Source organism: Armigeres subalbatus, chromosome 2 (genome assembly GCF_024139115.2).
Source record: "Armigeres subalbatus isolate Guangzhou_Male chromosome 2, GZ_Asu_2, whole genome shotgun sequence".
In the NCBI taxonomy this organism is placed as follows: Eukaryota; Metazoa; Arthropoda; class Insecta; order Diptera; family Culicidae; genus Armigeres; species Armigeres subalbatus.
Genome location: NC_085140.1, coordinates 65396367 through 65415938, shown reverse-complemented (window position 1 = coordinate 65415938; position 19572 = coordinate 65396367). Strand labels below are relative to the sequence as shown.

Genomic DNA, 19572 nt, shown 5'->3' with positions numbered 1-19572 from the left:
CTGCGATAAACGGAATTCAGCAATTCGCTGGGAAAGGCTATGACGTCTGGCAGTTCCGTGTTCAAACCTACTTGGAGTCTGTGAACGTGTGGGATGCCATCGTAGAGGACGCTCCTGAGGCAGCTGCCGAAGCGGCCAAATTCAAAGAAATGGATAGGAAGGCTAAAGCGTTATTGGTGGGTTTCGTGTCTGACGAGTATCTTGGATGTGTCCGGGATAAGGCCACTTCAAAAGCAATGTGGAAGAGTTTCGAAGATACGTTTGCGAAGAAATCAGCTGGAAGGCAGACCCTGATCCGGAAGCAAATTGCAAGATTGAGCATGAGCATGAGCATGAGCATGAGATGACCGTACAATTCGTAGTTGCTACTCCGTGATTGACCTGAACTAGCGGAATTGCACAGGGAACCAACAGATGGAACTTGGGATTAGACCTCCATCCTCAATGAGCACGTTCCGAAAGCTCAACTTTTAATGGGTCAATAACGGCGCCGGCCACGTCCTTACGATCATCTAGGGAAGGGAAGGAATGTTAATGTAACAACCGTTGTTTTAGAGACCGACGAATCGTCTGCATCTCTACGGTCGTTACGGGAAGGAGTATTGTAAGTAGGGGAAGGAAGTGTCATTACTTAGATCAGGATTCACCTTGGTAAGTGATGTAATCCAAGTAACTAGCATGTTAATGTTGACGCGAGAACAAAGTATAGATCGGTTACAACGTATTTTGTTGTGTTCTTGTTCACCCAACGTAAGGGCAGACAATCAATCGCTCCGGTAGCGCTATTGCTAATTAATCTTAAGTGTCCGCAGTTATCGTGATTGTTTTATTCATCTAACGCGAGGAAAAATTATCAATATCTTAGCGATAATTAAATCTATACTAGAACAATTATTTCACGAAGCTCGAACAAATTTTTTTATTTCGAACGTCAAAAAATTTGCCTTTCGGACCTCGGACGGTTTTTGTATATTAACACGAACCATTTGCATTTCAGTACCGTCATATGGGGGGAAGATGATCATTGGGACGAAGATGATCATTTAATTGAAGGACCTAATTTTTTCATGAAATGGTGGTCTAGTAGATCAAAAATTATAATCTGTTTAAATAATGTTAGAGCTAGGTAGAAAATCCGAGTTTTTCGATTATAATCATAAAAGTGTAGTTCGTGAAAGAAAGACAGAGATAGTCATAAATGACGCTAGTTTCAACATTTATTCAAATAATCTAGTGTATCTTGACGGCTAGGTCATAATGATTTTAGTAGAGTTGTCTTGATCAACTTTACCCCAAACCAGATTACTCAAAAATTTGTGATAATTTAATTTATTAAAATTAAAATTTAAACACACATTGTTATTGCATGTTTTGTCTTAAAAGTGATCATTTTCCCCCCAGATGACGGTACAACTTAGATAATTTGTACAATACACCAAAAAAAAATTACACGTATCCAATATACAAGATCATCTCGAAGAATGAAAGGCAAATGTGGCTATCATCCATTTATTGACTTACACTGAGAATTCCGGTAAGATACTTGATACTTGATACTTGATGGGCTACAGCTCTTCGATGAACCTACGCCGAATGGAGTATCCTTCTCCACTGGACTCGATCCTGGGCCAATCGCTTCCAGTCGCCCTGAACATTGAGCGCCCTCAGGTCCTCTTCAACTGCAAAAAGCCATCGTGTACGCGGCCTTCCACGAAGCCTGCGGCCTCTTCCGGGTTCTCTTCTAAATATTATCTTCGCTTGTCGTTCTTCCGGCATACGAACAACGTGACCAGCCCACCGTAGTCTGCCGTGTTGTATAAGCTTAATAATATCCAGCCCTTTATACACCTGGTACAATTCGTGATTCATGCGACGCCGCCAGATACCGTTCTCCTGTTTACCGCCGAGTATTGTCCGCAGCACCTTACGCTCAAACACTCCGAGAGCTCTCCGATCAGCCTCCTTTAACGTCCATGTCTCATGGCCGTATAAAGCCACCGGAAGAATCAGAGTAGTATACAGCGCGAGTTTTGTTTTCGTTTGCAGACTACGGGACTTAAGCTGGTTACGAAGTCCGTAATAAGCCCTATTTGCAGCTGCAATACGCCTTTTCACCTCGCGGGTAACATCATTATCGCACGTCACTAATGTTCCAAGATACACAAATTCTTCTACCACTTCAAATTTTCACCATCCAGCACTATTTCGCTACCACCACCACTAATGAACCCACGTTGATTGCCAGCGACCATGTACTTCGTTTTGCTGGTATTGATCGTGAGTCCAATCCTCGCTGTCTCCCTCTTAAAAGGCGCAAAAGCCTCTTCCACGGCGCGGCGATCAATTCCGATAATATCTATATCGTCCGCAAATCCCAGGAGCATATGCGATTTTGTGATAATGGTACCGCTTCTTTGCACACCAGCTCTCTAATCGCTCCCTCGAGCGCTATATTGAACAGTAGGTTCGAGAGTGCATCACCCTGCTTTAATCCATCTAAGGTAACAAATGACGTCGATATTTCATCCGCAACCCTTACACTTGATTTCGATCCGTCCAACGTTATACGAATCAGCCGTATCAGTTTCGCCGGAAAACCATGTTCAAGCATAATTTGCCATAATTCATTCCGTTTCACTGAATCGTACGCCGCCTTGAAATCAATAAACAGATGATGTGTCTGCAAGTTGTATTCCCGGAATTTATCAAGGATTTGTCTCAGGGTAAACATTTGATCCGTCGTTGATCGGCCCTCACGAAAACCTGCTCGGTATTCGCCGACGAAGGACTCTTCAAGCGGTCTCAATCTGTTGAACAGAATACGGGACATAATTTTGTACGCCGAATTAAGGAGGGTTATTCCTCGGTAATTGGCGCACTCCAGTCTGTGCCCTTTCTTAAAGAGAGGGCAAATGAGGCCGTCCAACCAGCTAGCAGGCATTTCCTCGTCTTCCCATATTTTCGACATAGTATGGGGCAGAACTTCATAAAGCTGCTCACTGCCATGTTTGAGAAGTTCAGCCGGGAGCTGGTCCTTCCCCGCAGCCTTATTGTTTTCAGCTCTTTGACAGCTTTTTAACCTCATCTAGTGTAGGTGACTCCACAGCTTGTCCATCGTCGCTAATATTTATTCTGTTCACCGATGCACCGTCACTTCCTCCATTCAACAAAGTCTCGAAGTGTTGCTTCCACCTGGCAGCCACTTCAGTTTTATCTGTCAGCAAATTCCTTGTTGGTCGTTGCACATGACGGGAGATGGCGCTGTCTTTCTCCGCACGCCATTGACAGACTCATAAAACCTCCGCATATCGTTCTGCTCCATTTTTCCTGCGCCTCACTAATCACTTGTTCTTCGTACTCTTTTTTCTTCCTGCGGTGGGTTCGTTTTTCGGCTGCTCTTGCTTCCTTGTACCTATCTCTATTCGATCGGGTACCTGACACCAACATCCGGCTTCTGGCAACGTTCTTCTCGTCTGTCACTCTCTGGCACTCCACATCGAACCATCCCGTCCTGGGTCGCCTCTTTGCAGTGCCTACCACTTCTCGTACTGTTGTGCTCACCGCTCCATGGATCGACTCCCATAGATCGTTGATGTTGTCGCTAACGTTGATTGCACTTATCCGTTCGTCGAGCTTCTGGCGGTACTCAGCCGATACTCCTTCCGCCGACAATCGCTGGATATTGTAACGCATCGTTCGCTGTGATCTTTCGTTCGATACAGTTGACAACCGTGATCGAATTTTACTGACAACGAGGTAGTGATCAGAGTCAATGTTCGGACCTCTGAATGTCCGCACATCGATAACATCCGAGAAATGGCGCCCATCCACCAGAACATGGTCTATCTGGTTGCAAGTTTCACCATTTGGGTGTCTCCAGGTGTGCTTTCGGATGTTCTTTCGTGCGAAGTAGGTGCTACTGATGGCCATCCCTCTGGCAGCAGCAAAATTTACTAGCCGTAGGCCGTTGTCATTGGTAGCGAAGTGAAGGCTCTCCCTACCGAATATGGGACGGAAAAAGTCCTCTCTACTGACCTGAGCGTTAGCGTCTCGGATAACAATTTTCACGTCCTGCTTTGGGCACTTTCCATAGGCTTTATCAAGACATTCATAAAACGTGTCCTTCACGTCGTCGGATTTATCGTTTGTCGGTGCGTAAACGTTGATTAGGCTGGTAAGATATTAAATGTATAATACCAAACAAAGAAAAAACGTGTACTCATGGCTTATAATCCTGCAGAAGAAAAAAAAAAAACAGAATCGGCAGTCATATAAATATCAAACTCGTCAAAAAATATATGTATGAATTATATAGACCTCAACATTTTCGTGTTCGTTCCTCGTTAGACAATCGGAAACAGTTGCAACACCGTACAATATTAGGGATGCCAGGTGATATTTTCGAATGTCTTCACAGTCGAGTAAAATGTCTTTAAATATCTTCAACATTAAAACTCATCAGCGAAAAATAGAACGATTTTTTTTGAGCCAAGATCTTTCTAAAATTCCTATATAGCCATAATCGTTACACATAGATAAGTAGGGTGATTCATTCCGATGCCCTACACTGCAATAAAAAAGGTTTCACACAGAAGACACTAAAGTATTCTCTTTTGACTATAAACTACTCAATTATGACTCCAAAATCCGGCCTTTTGTGGGATAACGGTTTCACGCACAAAGAGGTACAAATATTATGTGAAACTATGTTCCTCAAACGATTAATTTATATGAATGGCAACGGAAAAATGTGTAAAATTTTGCACAGACCGAAAGAGCACACTTTCAGTCTTCCGTCAATAATAATTGTGTTGAAATGAGGAAATGGAGAGGGTTTAACAATGGTCCATTTCCAGTATTCCTTAGGAAAATCAACTAAAAACAAAACAAATAAAACAAATCACTTAGCTGGTAAATGCCAGTTCTCGGAGAGCAGTGGGTAGAACTTATGGATCCGTTGTTGATTATAATGGAGATCCACCGTCGTACTCTGTCATGCCCCATCCTTTCCTTCATGATATTCTTCGTTTTGTAGGTTTTCGTTATCTAGGATGTAGCATGAATATCTCATTCTTGATCCACATCGTCGTTGGGTCTCTTGATAAACGTCACACCAATCCATTGCTTCATTGCATTTCACCTGAAATCTACGATACTTGACATCGGATGTTAAAACTTTTGTTCTTTTATAATTTAATGAAAAAACGACAGCACAGCAAAAAAACACATCCAATGCCTCCGACTCGGAAGCAAATTGCAAGATTGCATCTAAAGGACGGCAGCTCAATTCGAACTCATTTGCTGGAATTTGGAGACCTAATTCGTCAATTGCGAATGGCGGGATCAAAGCTAGAAGAAAGTGATATTTGTTCATCTCTGGCGTTGACACTTCCGGAATCATACGACGCACTGGTAACTGCTGGCGTGAAAACTTACCTAAAAACGAGCTAACGTACGAAGTAATGAAGACTCGTCTGATAGATGAAGAATCGTAGCGAAACGAACGAAACTACACCCTGGAGGACAAGCCGGCGGCGTTTGTTGGTGACAAACAAAGGAAAGAAGCAAGGTTCAACGGTAAATGTCATGCATGTGGAAGAAGAGGCCATATGAAAAAGGATTGCAGGAAAGGTAAAGCAAATGCAAATGTGGCGAATTCTTCCAAAGCAGTGGCATTCATGATGGATCGAGGGAATTTCAAGCGAGAAAGCGTCGGGAAGATCGTTTTAAATTAGACTCTGGATCGAGTGACCATCTCGTTAATACGAAAGCCTACTTCACATCCCTGAAACCTGTTCCCCAGCCGGTGATTATAAACGTCGCGAAGGATGGTCAGTTTTTGGAGGCCAAACAAGTGGGTGTTATTATTGGAAAAAGTAACCGTGGAATTCCACTCCATGTGAAAGATGTCCTATATGTGCCAAGCCTTCGTGATAACCTAATGTCAGTCAAGAAATTGGCTACAGCAGGAATTGAAGTTGTGTTCAATGGGAAGTCAGCAATACTGAAGTTGAATGGCAGATTAATTGCTACAGCGTACTTACGAGGAAACTTATACGAGCTTGAAATAGACGTGCCGAAGAAGGAAGCCAATATATGTGACATTGAAGCTGGAAAACTGTGGCACCGGCGCTTGGGCCACATTAGTCAACAAGGACTGGATACGATGGCTAGGCATGGCGTACTTAAAGGAGTTAACAAAGCACCAAAAATTGGAATTTGTGAACCATGTATTCAAGGTAAGCAATGCAGGGAACCTTTCAATGGTACTAGACAACGTGCGACTCGCCCTCTAGAGAGAATACACTCAGATGTCTGTGGTCCAATAGATCCACCGGCGTGGGACGGATCCCGGTATTTTGTCAGCTTTATCGATGACTACAGTCACTTTGCGCAAATCTATCTATTGAAGAAGAAGTCGGAAGTTTTTGAAAAATTTAAGAAATACGAAGCTGCGGTGACGGCAATGATCGGCAAGCCCATTTCCCGGATGATCGTAGATTAAGGTCGGGAATATTTTTCGTCAAATCAAAAAGAATACTACAAGCAGAAAGGCATTCAAGTGGAGCCTACGGTGGCCTATACGCCACAGCAAAATGGCGTAGCAGAAAGGTTCAACCGAACCTTAGTAGAAAGGATTCGCGCTGTGCTCATCGATTCAGGGGTACCAAAGAACATATGGTCAGAAGCGGCATTGGCGTGTGTATATCTTTTGAACCGCAATCCTACGTCAGCCTTGCCTAGTGGTGCCTCTCCAGCAGAAATGTGGTTCAACTGTAAACCGAACTTGGACAAATTGCGTATCTTCGGATGCAAATGTTATTCCTGGATACCAGCACAACTACGGAAGAAACTGGATCCAAAAAGCCGTGAAATGGTGATGATCGGCTATGCACCGAATGGCTACCGACTATGGGATAGGAAAACGAAGAAAGTTCGCATATCAAGAGACGTTAAATTTGATGAGTGTTCATTTCCATATGCCGAAGACAAGATGAAATTCAAAGTTGAAGCCGTACACTTGTCAGTCAGGTTTTCTTTCGAGCAAGATGGGGAAGATGAAACACAACTCATGGATGACGAATCAATTCAAAATCATAATGAAAATCGAGATAATCACGAAAACGTTCCTATCATCAATGCGCAACTTAATGCTCATGAAAGTGAACCAGAACTGGAAGAAAACGTCAGCAGCGCGCTCCCTTTGCAAACAGAAAGACAAGAAGAATTGTCGAGGCACAGCAGACGGGAGCGCAGGCTCCCCGGTAAGTTTTTAGATTATTTTACTGGGTATAGAGCTACTGCTGGCAGTATATTTCCATCAGATGCACCTGAAACGTTTGACGAAATCAAAGATCGACCAGATCGAAAAAAATGGATGGAGGCCGTTGCACACGAACTTCGATCCATGAATGTCCAGCCGGAGTGAAGCCGTTGAAATCAAAATGGATTTTTCGGATAAAAGAGGACGTGAATGGTCAACCGATGCGACACAAAGCCAGACTTGTAGTGAAGGGATTCTTGCAGAAACCCGGCCACAATACGAATTTTCCTGGCAGCTGGCATACATCAAGGATTCTTTTTCATCAAATGGATGTAAAGACGGCATTCTTGCACGGAGATTTGAAAGAAAAAATTTTCATGGCGGTACCTGATGGAGTCGATGCACCTCCAAATACAGTATGTAGATTGGTCAAGTCACTTTACGGGTTAAAGCAGTCTCCAAGGTGTTGGAACGAGAAGTTCAACGAGAAACTGTTGGAACTGGGATTCAAGGGTTCAAAACACGATTATTGTTTGTATACAAGAATTTGCGCTGGGAATGAAATTTACATCGTGCTTTATGTGGACGACCTGCTAATTGCCGGAAGGAAGAACACATCAATAATGAACCTTAAGAAGCAGCTGAAGTCAATTTTCGATATGACAGATTGTGGAGAAGCCAACCATTTTCTAGGAGTCAAACTATGTTCCAATAAGGAAGGAAGCAGTATGCGTTTATCTCAAGAAACGAATATCGACAAGCTGTTGGTCCGGTTTGGGATGAATGAATGCAATCCGGTCCAAACACCTATGGAAAAAGGTTCAATGTTGCCTGGTATTGGTGATTCTACTAGCGAACCTTATCGTGAATTTCTGGGAACCATAATGTATATCATGCTATGCACCAGACCGGATGTATGTTTTCCTGAAAGCTTCCTTGGACGATTTCAACAGAATCCATCATCTTCCCATTGGCAATGTTTGAAGAGATTAGTTCGTTATTTGAAGGGAACTAAATCAAAATGTCTTGAATTCAAGCGGCACATTGAAGCAGAACCGTTGGTTGGGTTCGCGGACGCCGACTGGGCATCAGATACCATAGACAGGAAATCAGTTAGTGGTTACATATTCAAGGTTTTCGGGAACTTGGTGTCATGGTCAAGCAAAAAACAAACAACAGTTGCCACTTCCTCTAGCGAAGCCGAATATGTGGCCCTTGGTTCTGCGACATCTGAAGGAATATGGATCGCTGGAATTCTTGAAGATTTAAAAATAAAACAAGTACAAGAAGCCTTCGTCATATTTGAAGATAACCAGGGTTGCATAGGAATGTCCCGCAATTTGGAATCGAAGCAATCAAAACACATTGACATAAAACATCATTTTCTACGTGACCATATTGCAAGTGGGCGTTTGAAAATCGAGCATATATCAACTCAACACCAGCTGGCAGATATGTTTACGAAGCCTATGGATCGGAAGCGTCTAGAAAATCTGTGCCACCAACTTGAAATGGCCGGTCGAGAGGGGGTATTAACACAGTAGCAATCGCCCAATACTCGCACTGGTTACTAACGCAGTGACCGATACTTGTTATTTTTTCCTAACAACCATTCCGTTACACGATCCCAACCTGTTAACACGTTATTAATAAAATCTCCACAAGTTCGTTTGTTACTCAACGTGTTTGTGTCTTCACTAGAAGTATCAGTCCCTCAAGATTTTCCATTCAATTACGGTAATTTTTTGAATAGATCTTTCTTACATAAGGGAAAGTGGGGCAAGATCGCCATATGGGGCAAGACAGCCAACGTTGATTATGACTTAAGTGAGCATTATATTCGCATTATTATTACGAGGAATGGTTAACAATAATGTAAAAGGCTATACAAGTGAAAAGCGCACTCTGACAACCTCGCATTCGATTTTTTTTTATAATTTTGTAGTTACATATGTAATTTAAGGTTTGAAGCCAAAATTACTAATTTTTCAGCACTAATTGAAATTTACCAAGGCTTTTATATAACTACTTACTACATTAATAATTTAAGGCGATTCATAGTAAATATGATCGATAGGATATAAATCTTTGGATATATGTCGACTCAGGGCGGTATTGCCAACTGTATTAGGAACAAGGTCATCTCTAGGATTAAGAATCACCTATCCCTTAAATGCATTTAATAAATCATCAACATAGTTTCTGCCTGAATCAGAGATGATTTAAACAACGGATATGGCATTAATCGTAAAAATTAGCCTTAGCCAAATTCCAAATATTGTCGTAGAGTGGTCAACAAATCAACATGCAATACAATATTTTCAAGCGAAAAAAACATGCTTAAATTTTAAGCATACTCCCTAGAAGTGCAAGAGATGTGTCCCCCATTCTAAATAACTTTAGCACACTTCAGATATAATTTTTGGTACTCGCTGGTCTTATCGCCCCTTATGATAAATATAGGCATCATAAAAACACCTTTTTTAACACCAGTTTATAAGATACTGAAACGTCATTAATCAGTGTTTATTGATACTTATGTCAAACACAGGCCATCATAAAGATGTTCCATGGACAAATCAGTAGAATTCGAAGAAGTTTTATCATTTTACAAGTATTACTGCTTAGGGCGGCTATCTTGCCCCACTTTTTCCTATCCATATTGAACATATACAAAAATTACTGAAATCCGTTAACCCTTATAGTTGTTACAGTCTCTCAAAGTTGGAGATTGCGAAAAAAAAGTGTAAAAAGAAGCACTTCACGACGGTATGTTGAGAAACTGTTTAGTTTAGAATTAATCTGCCAAGGCGGCGCCACTGTATATTAGAGATTATTTTGGAACAAGAACCAAAGAAATCAGTTAATTTTTCACAGAGTTATGGTCATTTGAATTTCGATAAAATTTTGCCTGCCCCGATCATTCTGTCCAACCCCTGTATATATGGTAATGGAATACTAGTTGCGCCAACACAATATTTTATAGCAAAATGACCAATAAATTATCTAACATCATATCTTCCTTGATGTCTATTCAAATCGTTTACAAAGTTCGTCAGAATAGCTGTCAAACTGATGCAGCGTTGCTAGTTTATCTTTTTTTATAACTTCAAAAAATCGAAATCGTACTCTTACCCCACACGCACTCTTGCCCCACTCTACTCTACATTTCCGCTCTTAGTACTTTAATAAAAATTAAGAAAGACTTTTATTTTTAATTTTTCTTATTTGCTGAAGCAGAAAAATAAATAAAATAAATCTACTGTCAAAGCCATGGAGTAGTCACGTAGCCTTCATGTGAAACGCTGGTGACATCTGATTAAGTAAAATTGGGTTCCTGTACCTGTGAGTCACTTAATTATTAAATGCTGTGGAAAAAATCTTCGTATATTTTCACGTAGATATGACTTGACGATTATTTTGGGTGTGTTATTAATGAAAATTCAATTCGATTTTGAGTAATTCATTTTTAACGTGAAGAGAAATATATATATATAATAAATATAAATATACATTATTTTACTTTTTTTTCGTATTTTCGTATAATAGAATATACTTGCAGCTGAAGGCGTTATACAACATTGGAAAATGTTTATTGCAAACAAAACGTCATCAATGTAATATGGAATGCCAGTTACAAAAGCTGTATTAAATCAAGCTAAATACACTTAGATCGAAAATATTCTTTCCAAGAAATCTCATCATCAAGAATCAAATATTATTTGTCAAAACCACACGGTCATGAATCATAACTTTCTTCTTCCTCATTATGCCCGAAAACGAGAATACTTTGCCAAATCACTTTTCCCCACCATATACCGTCAGAATTCTATAAACTATGATCCTGGATGCCAACGAGAGGCGACGGCGATGGAATCGACATCCACGTCGCCGCCGCCGCCGCGTACAGCAGAGAAGGATCGACGACGACGTGACACACACCATCATCATCCGTTTGCTTGTCGTCGCCTAATGGGAAATCCATAAATATGATCCCCTTTCTTAAATCTTTCAAGTGTAGCTCGCCGAATGGAAAGCCGGTTGGGTGGGTGGTTGGTGGGTGGTGACGATAGCATCCAGAAGAATCGTGTCAAACCGTTTGTCACAGCGCAGAGCTCTGGCGAGATACAATAGATTTTCGCTCACTCTCTTTCGGAAGTCGTTCTTCGCGTTCGGTCGTTTGAGTGACTGATGGTGGTTGGTTATTTATGGGACTCAATGGGTGTAGTACACCAATACCATCATCTGGTTCAGGGGATACCACCCGAGAGTGGGCTGGGAAATGAGATACGTGTGACCCACCCTCTGAACAATACTGGTCTATTGGGTGGCGTAGAAGTGACGAAATGTGATTTTATCCTGTGCTTTCAGGTTTCTCTCCACTGGCATGAATGACAAGTGATTGCAAAAGAGATTGAGTGTATAAACTCTTCATGCATTAACTAAAAGAATTTTAACAAAACTTTAGTAGAGTGTTGCCAACTTTTAAATTCAAATCCATAAATGTTCTTTAGCCGAGCGGAAAGAATCGTGCCTACAAAGAAAAACTATGTTGAAGATGGCTGGGTAAGATTCCCGTTCCGGTCTAGGAAGAGGTGTGCGCCAGCGCCGTTGATATTTTTGCAACGGTGCGTCACGGTTCGAAGTCTGTCACGCAGCTGATTAGGGTTCCTAGTACCGACTGAGAAATCCAGTACCGGTAGAACCAGGAAAATACCGGTACTGAAGTATTTTTATTGTTGTCGATTTTTGAACTTAATTTTCCCTTTTAGTTCTACGTATAGCATCGATAACAAAACAAAAATTTCCTACTGACGTAGATGTGCGTCCAGCTCTTTAACATTTTGATAATTTTTCGATTTTTTTCTGCAATTTGCTGCACTTGTTAATGTTTTAAATGTAAGTTGGGCACTCAAAATGCATTAACATCTCTAAATAAATGCTGTAAAATAAATTGGAAATCCATCATTGATTAATTGGTTTACCGATTAATCAGTGGCGTAAAAATATAAATGCTGGATCCAATGTGCTTAAATCATCGTTGGCACATTTATTATTTATCAGATCTTTTACAGCGTTGTCTCGAAAAATCTAATATTATTTAAATAGTTTCAGACAACAGTTTAAGCCAATCAATCAATCAATTTAAGTAAGTACATAATCGTTTCAGCATTGAGCAAAGTTACTTGCATTATGGCATTCATGCAATTTTGTCATTTTTGTAATGAAATGTAGCTTAAACATTCGATTTGTTCATCATTAAATATTTTACAAAACATTGACGTATCTGTTACTGAAATTATGTATATGATCAAGTAAGAAGCAAAGCAAAAAGCAAATGCTTTAGCAGATTTTGATACCGTGGACGGATTTTGAATCTTAGGATCATAATCCGTACAGCTATTTTCTAACTAAATACTTAATTTAAAGCAGACCGATTGACCAGACTACCAATTTAATACACATCTTGAGAAACGTCCCTTTTGATTTGTCTTCTGCTGATCTTACTCTATTAATTGCAATTCACAGTCACTTTCGGTAAAATTATATTCGGCACGCGACAAAATGGCGCCTGAAACTTTGCGTTTTCTGGGTGACGATTTGTTTTTCAATTGTGATATTTTAATTTCAGAGCATAATTTCCATTTCAACGGCCAGAAAGCTTACTGTCAAGTATAATATCAGGATAAGATAAATGATTTATAAATGTATTCCCTTATACCCCTTTTAATTTAGTGATATCTTACGAAGTGGACGGAATTCTTTTACACAAAAATGCGAATAAGTGCAGTGTACAACAAAGTCACAAGCGCGTTTTAGCGTATAAATTTATCAAATTGATTTCTTCCTACTGGTGACCACTTAGAATACTATTCAGGATGGTTCATTATTTGGTCAACTTGTATATTGTGCACTTGATTAATTCGCCATTAATTAACCAGCCAGCATATCTCTCATAAACTCTTAGATTAGAGAAATGGACAGCTAGGGAAGTGAAAGGTGGAGTTAACGAAATGTTTACATACATAAGTAGTTTACATATCAGTAGATTAAGAATCTCAAAACTGCAGTTTAAACATGGAAGGTTGCATTCATGACGGAATAGGCGGAAATGTATTAAATTTATTTCCAGAACTTTGCATTTTTTTTAAATACACTACCCGCCAAAAGTATGGAAGCGCAAAAATAAGTATTGCAACACCTACTTTGAATATTGCAACACCCCCAAAAAAGTTTAGCATCACTTCAGAACTCCCATATTCCCATCGGATCTTTTCCATTTAGAATAATGGGACCTTCAACAAAATTGTTCACGACGATAAGTGCATTAGGCCGGACGTTAATTTAGCTCCCTGGGTGCCTTGGCCACCGGGTGGACATTCGGATGCTCCGGATTCTGGAACACGTGTGAAGTCACAATTTAATAAATGTATTCATTCCAGCGAGATGCGGTTTTCATCATCTTTCGTAATCGCAATATGACAGGAAAATCAATGCTGACTGACGTTTGCTTGACCAGTTAGTGGTAGCCTCCCACTGATTCTCCGGGAGTTCCGGAACATCCGGTAAAGTGGTCAATTATTAATATTCGTCCCAGAAAGCTGCGATTTTTTCTAAACGGTTTGTGGAGGCATTGTGAGAGAAAAATCAATGAAAGCATCACTAATTGACCCCAGGTGGTCTCCCAGTATTCTTCCGGAAGATCCAGAATATCCGGTAAAGTGGTCAATTATTTAAATTCGTCCCAAAACGCTGCGATTTTTTCTAAACGGTTTGTGAAAGCATTGTCAGGGAAAAATCAATGAAAGCATAACTAATTGATCCCAGGTGGTCTCCCAGTATTCCTCCGGAAGATCCGGAACATCCGGCAAAGTGGTCAATTATTAATATTCGTCCCAGAAAGCTGCGATTTTTTCTAAACGGTTTGTGGAAGCGTTGTGAGAGAAAAATCAATGCAAGCATCACTAATTGACCCCAGGTGGTCTCCCAGTATTCCTCCGGAAGATCCAGAATATTCGGTAAAGTGGTCAATTATTTAAATTCGTCTCAAAACGCTGCGATTTTTTCTAAACGGTTGGTGGAAGCATTGTCAGAGAAAAATCAATCCAAGCATCACTAATTGACCCCAGGTGGTCTCCCAGTATTCCTTCGGAAGATCCGGAACATCCGGTAAAGTGGCCAATTATTTAAATTCGTCCCAGAAAGCTGCGATTTTTTCTAAACGGTTTGTGGAAGCATTGTCAGAGAAAAATCAGAGCAAGCATCACTAATTGACCTTAAGTGGTCTCCCAGTGTTCTTCCGGAAGATCCGGAACATCCGGTAAAGTGGTCAATTTTTAAATTACGTCCCAGCAAGCTGCGAGTTTTTCTAAAACGTCTGTGGTAGCATTGTGAGAGGGCATTGCGCGGCCGGTAATAAAAATTAATCAGTTCAGTGCATGATCTCTCTTGTTTCGGACAGCAGAACGATCGCGTGGTCGGACGGAATATTGTGTTCTGCATTGCGCGGCCGGTAATAAAATTAATCAGTTCAGTGCGTGATCTCTCATGTTTCGGACAGCAGAACGATCGCGTGGTCGGACGGAATATTGTGTTCTGCATTGCGCGGCCGGTAATAAAATTAATCAGTTCAGTGCATGATCTCTCTTGTTTCGGACAGCAGAACGATCGCGTGGTCGGACGAAATATTGTGTTCTGCATTGCGCGGCCGGCCGCAGGAGGTCGTGGGTTCAATCCCAGGTCCGTTCCATTCTCCTACGTTGTATCTTTCTCTTTATTTCTCATGTTCTAGCAATCGCTAGAACTGGAAATGGACTTCCATACCGTTTCCATTACTATTCCTATACCTTCAACTTGAGTATTCCATCAGTAATCTGCTAGAATTGGAAATGAACTATAGAGCTCGTTTCCTACATCCAATTAGATAATTCCATCAGCTACCTTCTCCTACCCATCACATTGGCAGCTCGTTAACCAAGACGGACCTCTGCCTCTCCAACCTAACCCAGAAATTCCAACAAATTCCGCATGAACCCGTGGCAAGTGCAGAGGTATATTCGGCTTGCAGTGGGCGAGTGATTGCATCATCATTTCCTCCCCCTTCCCTACATTGACTTGCATTCTGACGTGGCAGGCGCCAGTATGACCTTACAAATGAGATCACCAGTAGTTGTACATTGAAGATGTGTGCTAGTCCCAAGCAAACATCTGTTGGTTCCCTGTGCAAGAACAGCTGATCTGGTCATAATGGAGTAGCAACTACGAGCAGTCAATCAAGCTCAAGCAAGCTCAAGCTCAACGTCTGTGGTAGCATTGTGAGAGCAAAATCAATGCAAGCACCACTCATTGACCAGTGGATAATTTAGTGAAGTGGTCATATTTAATGGTTTTATAATGCATCCCAGAAAACTGCGATTTTTCCTATACCGTTTGTATAGGCAAACCTCAATGAGTCGATAATGAAGACTCGTTTAAATATCGAGACGTGGAATAGAGAATCATTGAAAATCTGTTTGAAGGGACCATCACAGTAACCCAGAATATTTTTTTCAATATGGCATATTTTGCCTCCATGAGTCGATATTGAGTCATAGAACATCAACTCATAGAGGTTTGACTGTAATAGTAATGCCAGAGTTAAATCAATGCGAGCATCTCCCATTGACGCCTGGTGGCCACCTAGTAATCCTCCGGGAGCTTTAGAATATCCGGAGAAGTGGTAAATTTCTGTAATTCAACTCAGAAAGCTGCAACATTCTGAAAATCGCTTGTTGTAAAAATGTCAGAGCTAATTCAATATAACAACCAGTCGTTCTCCTCGGATGGTCCTCTAGAAGTTCTGGAACATTCGGTGAAGTGGTCCATTTTTTTAAATTCGTCTTAGTAATCCTTCCTCGTAAGTTAGATGTAGCAATATGAAAGCAAAATTTTACTGAGTGGTCCTCAGGAATAGACCTGTGCGCCGCCACCATCAAAATGAATTGTATGAAAATTTACCACGTCCAAATATTTTTTACAACGCCGATGGCTATTGTAGGCAGTAGGATTATGGATTTCGAACTTTTTTCCAAAAGAGCATTAACAGTAAAGTCAAGTTCAGTTTTCCAGTTTCGTCTAACACTTGTCAGAAATACATATTTTCCACCATGTTCATATGACATTTTTCCACTTCTAATGATGCAGAATATAATCTCATTTCCGATATAGTTTATAAATCGGAATCACCCAAAATTATTTCAAACAATTTTGTAAAAATTTCTGCAGATTCAAATCAGGAATATCTTCGAGAATTTCTTAAGAACGTTGTTAAAAAAATCCTTCAGGAATTTCGTTATGAATTCTTTTAGGAACTCCTTCAGATATTCGCATAAAAATTCTATCGTAAAATCTTTCTGGAAGGGGAATTTCCCGGAGCTATTCCTGGATTTTTCTTGAGAATACATTGAGAAATTTTTGGGGGAATTTCGAAACGAATCTATAAAGGGATATCTGGAACAATTCTCCACGTAATTTCCGCAGAAATTCCTGGTCAGTTTTTGGCAGAATTCCTTGTGGAATACAAGCCCCTCCTTGTGGAAGAAAAAGTGGGAGCATTTCTGGGAGTATTTTCAGGTTAACTTCTTTATAATATTGCAAGAGTATTTCCTGAAAATAAATCGTGAACGGTTTTCTGGGTGATTTCTGGGGAATTCCTGAAAGAACTTCTAAAAAATTTCCAAACGGTTGTCTGGCGGAATGCGGAATGCGAAATTTCAGGAAAAAATATCGGAGATCGGAGATAGGTGGGCTTAAAAGAATTCCATGTGTATTTAGAAACGAATTCAGAGGAAATTTCTGTATAGTTTTCAAAGTAATTTATGTAGAGATTTTGGGGGATTTCTGGAGTAGGTCCTAGTGGAGTTTTCGGACTCCAGTGGAATTTCCGGAGGAATTCCTGCAAAAAAATTCAAGGGGATTTCTTGGAAGAACGGACGGAAAAACACTTGGAGGAATTCCTGGAGAAACTTCCGGTACACTTCCTGAAAAACTCCCGGAGGTATTCCTGGAGGAAATTCTTGAGTAGTTCATGGAGGAATTTCTTAAGGAATTTTCCGGAGGAATTCGGAGGGACTTCTGGAGGAATTCCTAGAGGAACTTCTTGAGGAATTCCTAGAGGAACTTCTTGAGGAATTCCTAGAGGAACTTCTTGAGGAATTCCTAGAGGAACTTCTTGAGGAATTCCTGGAGAAACTTTCGGGAGCAGTCCTGGAAGGTGAAGGATCTTCCGGAAAAATTCCTGGAAAGAATTTCTGGAGGAACTTCCGAATGAATTTCTGGAGGAGCTTCCTGAGGAATTTCTGGAAGAACTTCCGAAGGAATTCCTGGAGGAACTTCCGAAGGAATTCCTGGAGGAACTTCCGAAGGAATTCTTGGAGGAACTTCCGAAGGAATTCCTGGGGGAACTTCCGAAGGAATTCCTGGAGGAACTTCCGAAGGAATTCCTGGAGGAACTTCCGAAGGAATTCCTGGAGGAACTTCCGAAGGAATTCCTGGATGAACTTCCGAAGGAATTCCTGGATGAACTTCCGAAGGAATTCCTGGAGGAACTTCCGAAGGAATTCCTGGAGGAACTTCCGAAGGAATTCCTGGAGGAACTTCCGAAGGAATTCCTGGAGGAACTTCCGAAGGAATTCCTGGAGGAACTTCCGAAGGAATTCCTGGAGGAACTTCCGAAGGAATTCCTGGAGGAACTTCCGAAGGAATTCCTGGAGGAACTTCCGAATGAATTCCTGGGAGGTCTTCCGAAGGAATTCCTGGAAGGTCTTCCGAAGGAATTCCTGGAAAGTCTTCCGCAAGAATTCCTAGAAGGACTTCCGGAGGAATTCCTACAATTTTACCACAATCGGCTTAGAAAAGTCGCAGCTTTTAGGACGAGATTCAAGAATTGACCACTTCACCGGATGTCCCGGATCTTCCGGAGGAACAATACGAGGCCACTTGGGATCAATTAGTGATGCTTGCATTGATTTTTGTCTGGCAATGCTCCCTCAAACCGTTTAGAAAAAGTCGCAGCTTCCTGGAGCGAATTTTAAAAATTGACCACTTCATCGGATGTTCCGGAATTTGCGGAGGACCACTGGGAGGCCATCTGGGGTCAATGAGTGATGCTTGCATTGATTTTGCTCTGATAATTCTGCCACAATCGGCTTTGAAAAAGTCGCAGCTTTCTGTGACGAATTTCAAAATTTAACCACTTTACCGGATGTTCCGAAACTCCCGGAGGACCACTAGGAGGACGCCAAGGGTCAAGCAAGCGTCAATCAGCATTGATTTTTCTGTCATATTGCGATTACTTACGAAAGATGATGAACATTTGGCATGTCGCTAGAATAAATAGATGTATTAAGCGGTGACTTCACACGTGGTTCAGAATCCGGATAATCCGCGGTCTACCTGGTGGCCAGGGCACTCCAAAGAGCTAAATTGTCCTCTTTCGCAATGCACTTATCGCCGTGATAAATTTTGTAGAAGGTTCCACCATTCTAAATGTAATGGATCCGACGATAAATCTTCACGAATATGTTAGTTCCGGAGTGATGCTAAACTTTTCGGAGTGTTGCAATATTCAAAGCAGGTGTTGCAATACTTATTTTTGCGCTTCCATACTTTTGGCGGGTAGTGTATATGTTTTTCGAATGTATTTACGGACCATGTTGAATTCTGGAAAAAAATTACTTTTAATTGCGAGGGTGACGTTTTGAATCGTTGTTTCAACTTGCCCCGCACCACACATTTCTATTTGCCCCGATGAGTTGAACATGTGGAGCAATATCAAACAACCAAAATACAAAAATTAAAACGGTTCTTTCATCGATTTTTCAAAATCATTATGCTTATTCAACATTGAATGATTACCCACCGTGAAAATTTGATGAAAAAACTCTTCCAAACATCGTTTTGAGACCTGTTTCATTGGCATGTCAAATAGTTGGTTTAGATTTTGCAAAGGGCGAAAAATAAACAATGGCAGGGATTGCTTTTGAAAGCTGCAATATTCCGGGAATGACAGTCAGAAGGTACGTTTAGGGGAGTAGTATGTTGAAAAAAATAATCAGAGCATTCGGTCATTTCCTATCTTAATTACAGCTTCCGTTTCAACTTACCCCGCATTTCAACTTGCCCCGGTGTACCTTATTCAAAATCATCTGTAGTATTAAATATCGTTTAGATTATATATGGAGCGTGACAATATGGTCCACACTTGATCTTCATGGCGAAATTCTGCCTGCTGCCGTCGGAAGGTCATGTCTATCTTCTCCTATATACGG

At 41.0% G+C, this 19572-nt stretch overlaps 1 protein-coding gene across 4 annotated transcripts in view; it reads left to right on the top strand.

The window, feature by feature from the left end:
* LOC134208779 (homeobox protein PKNOX2-like) overlaps positions 1-19572 on the top strand; it is a 246262-nt gene that overhangs the window by 22882 nt on the left and 203808 nt on the right. The window lies entirely within an intron of this gene.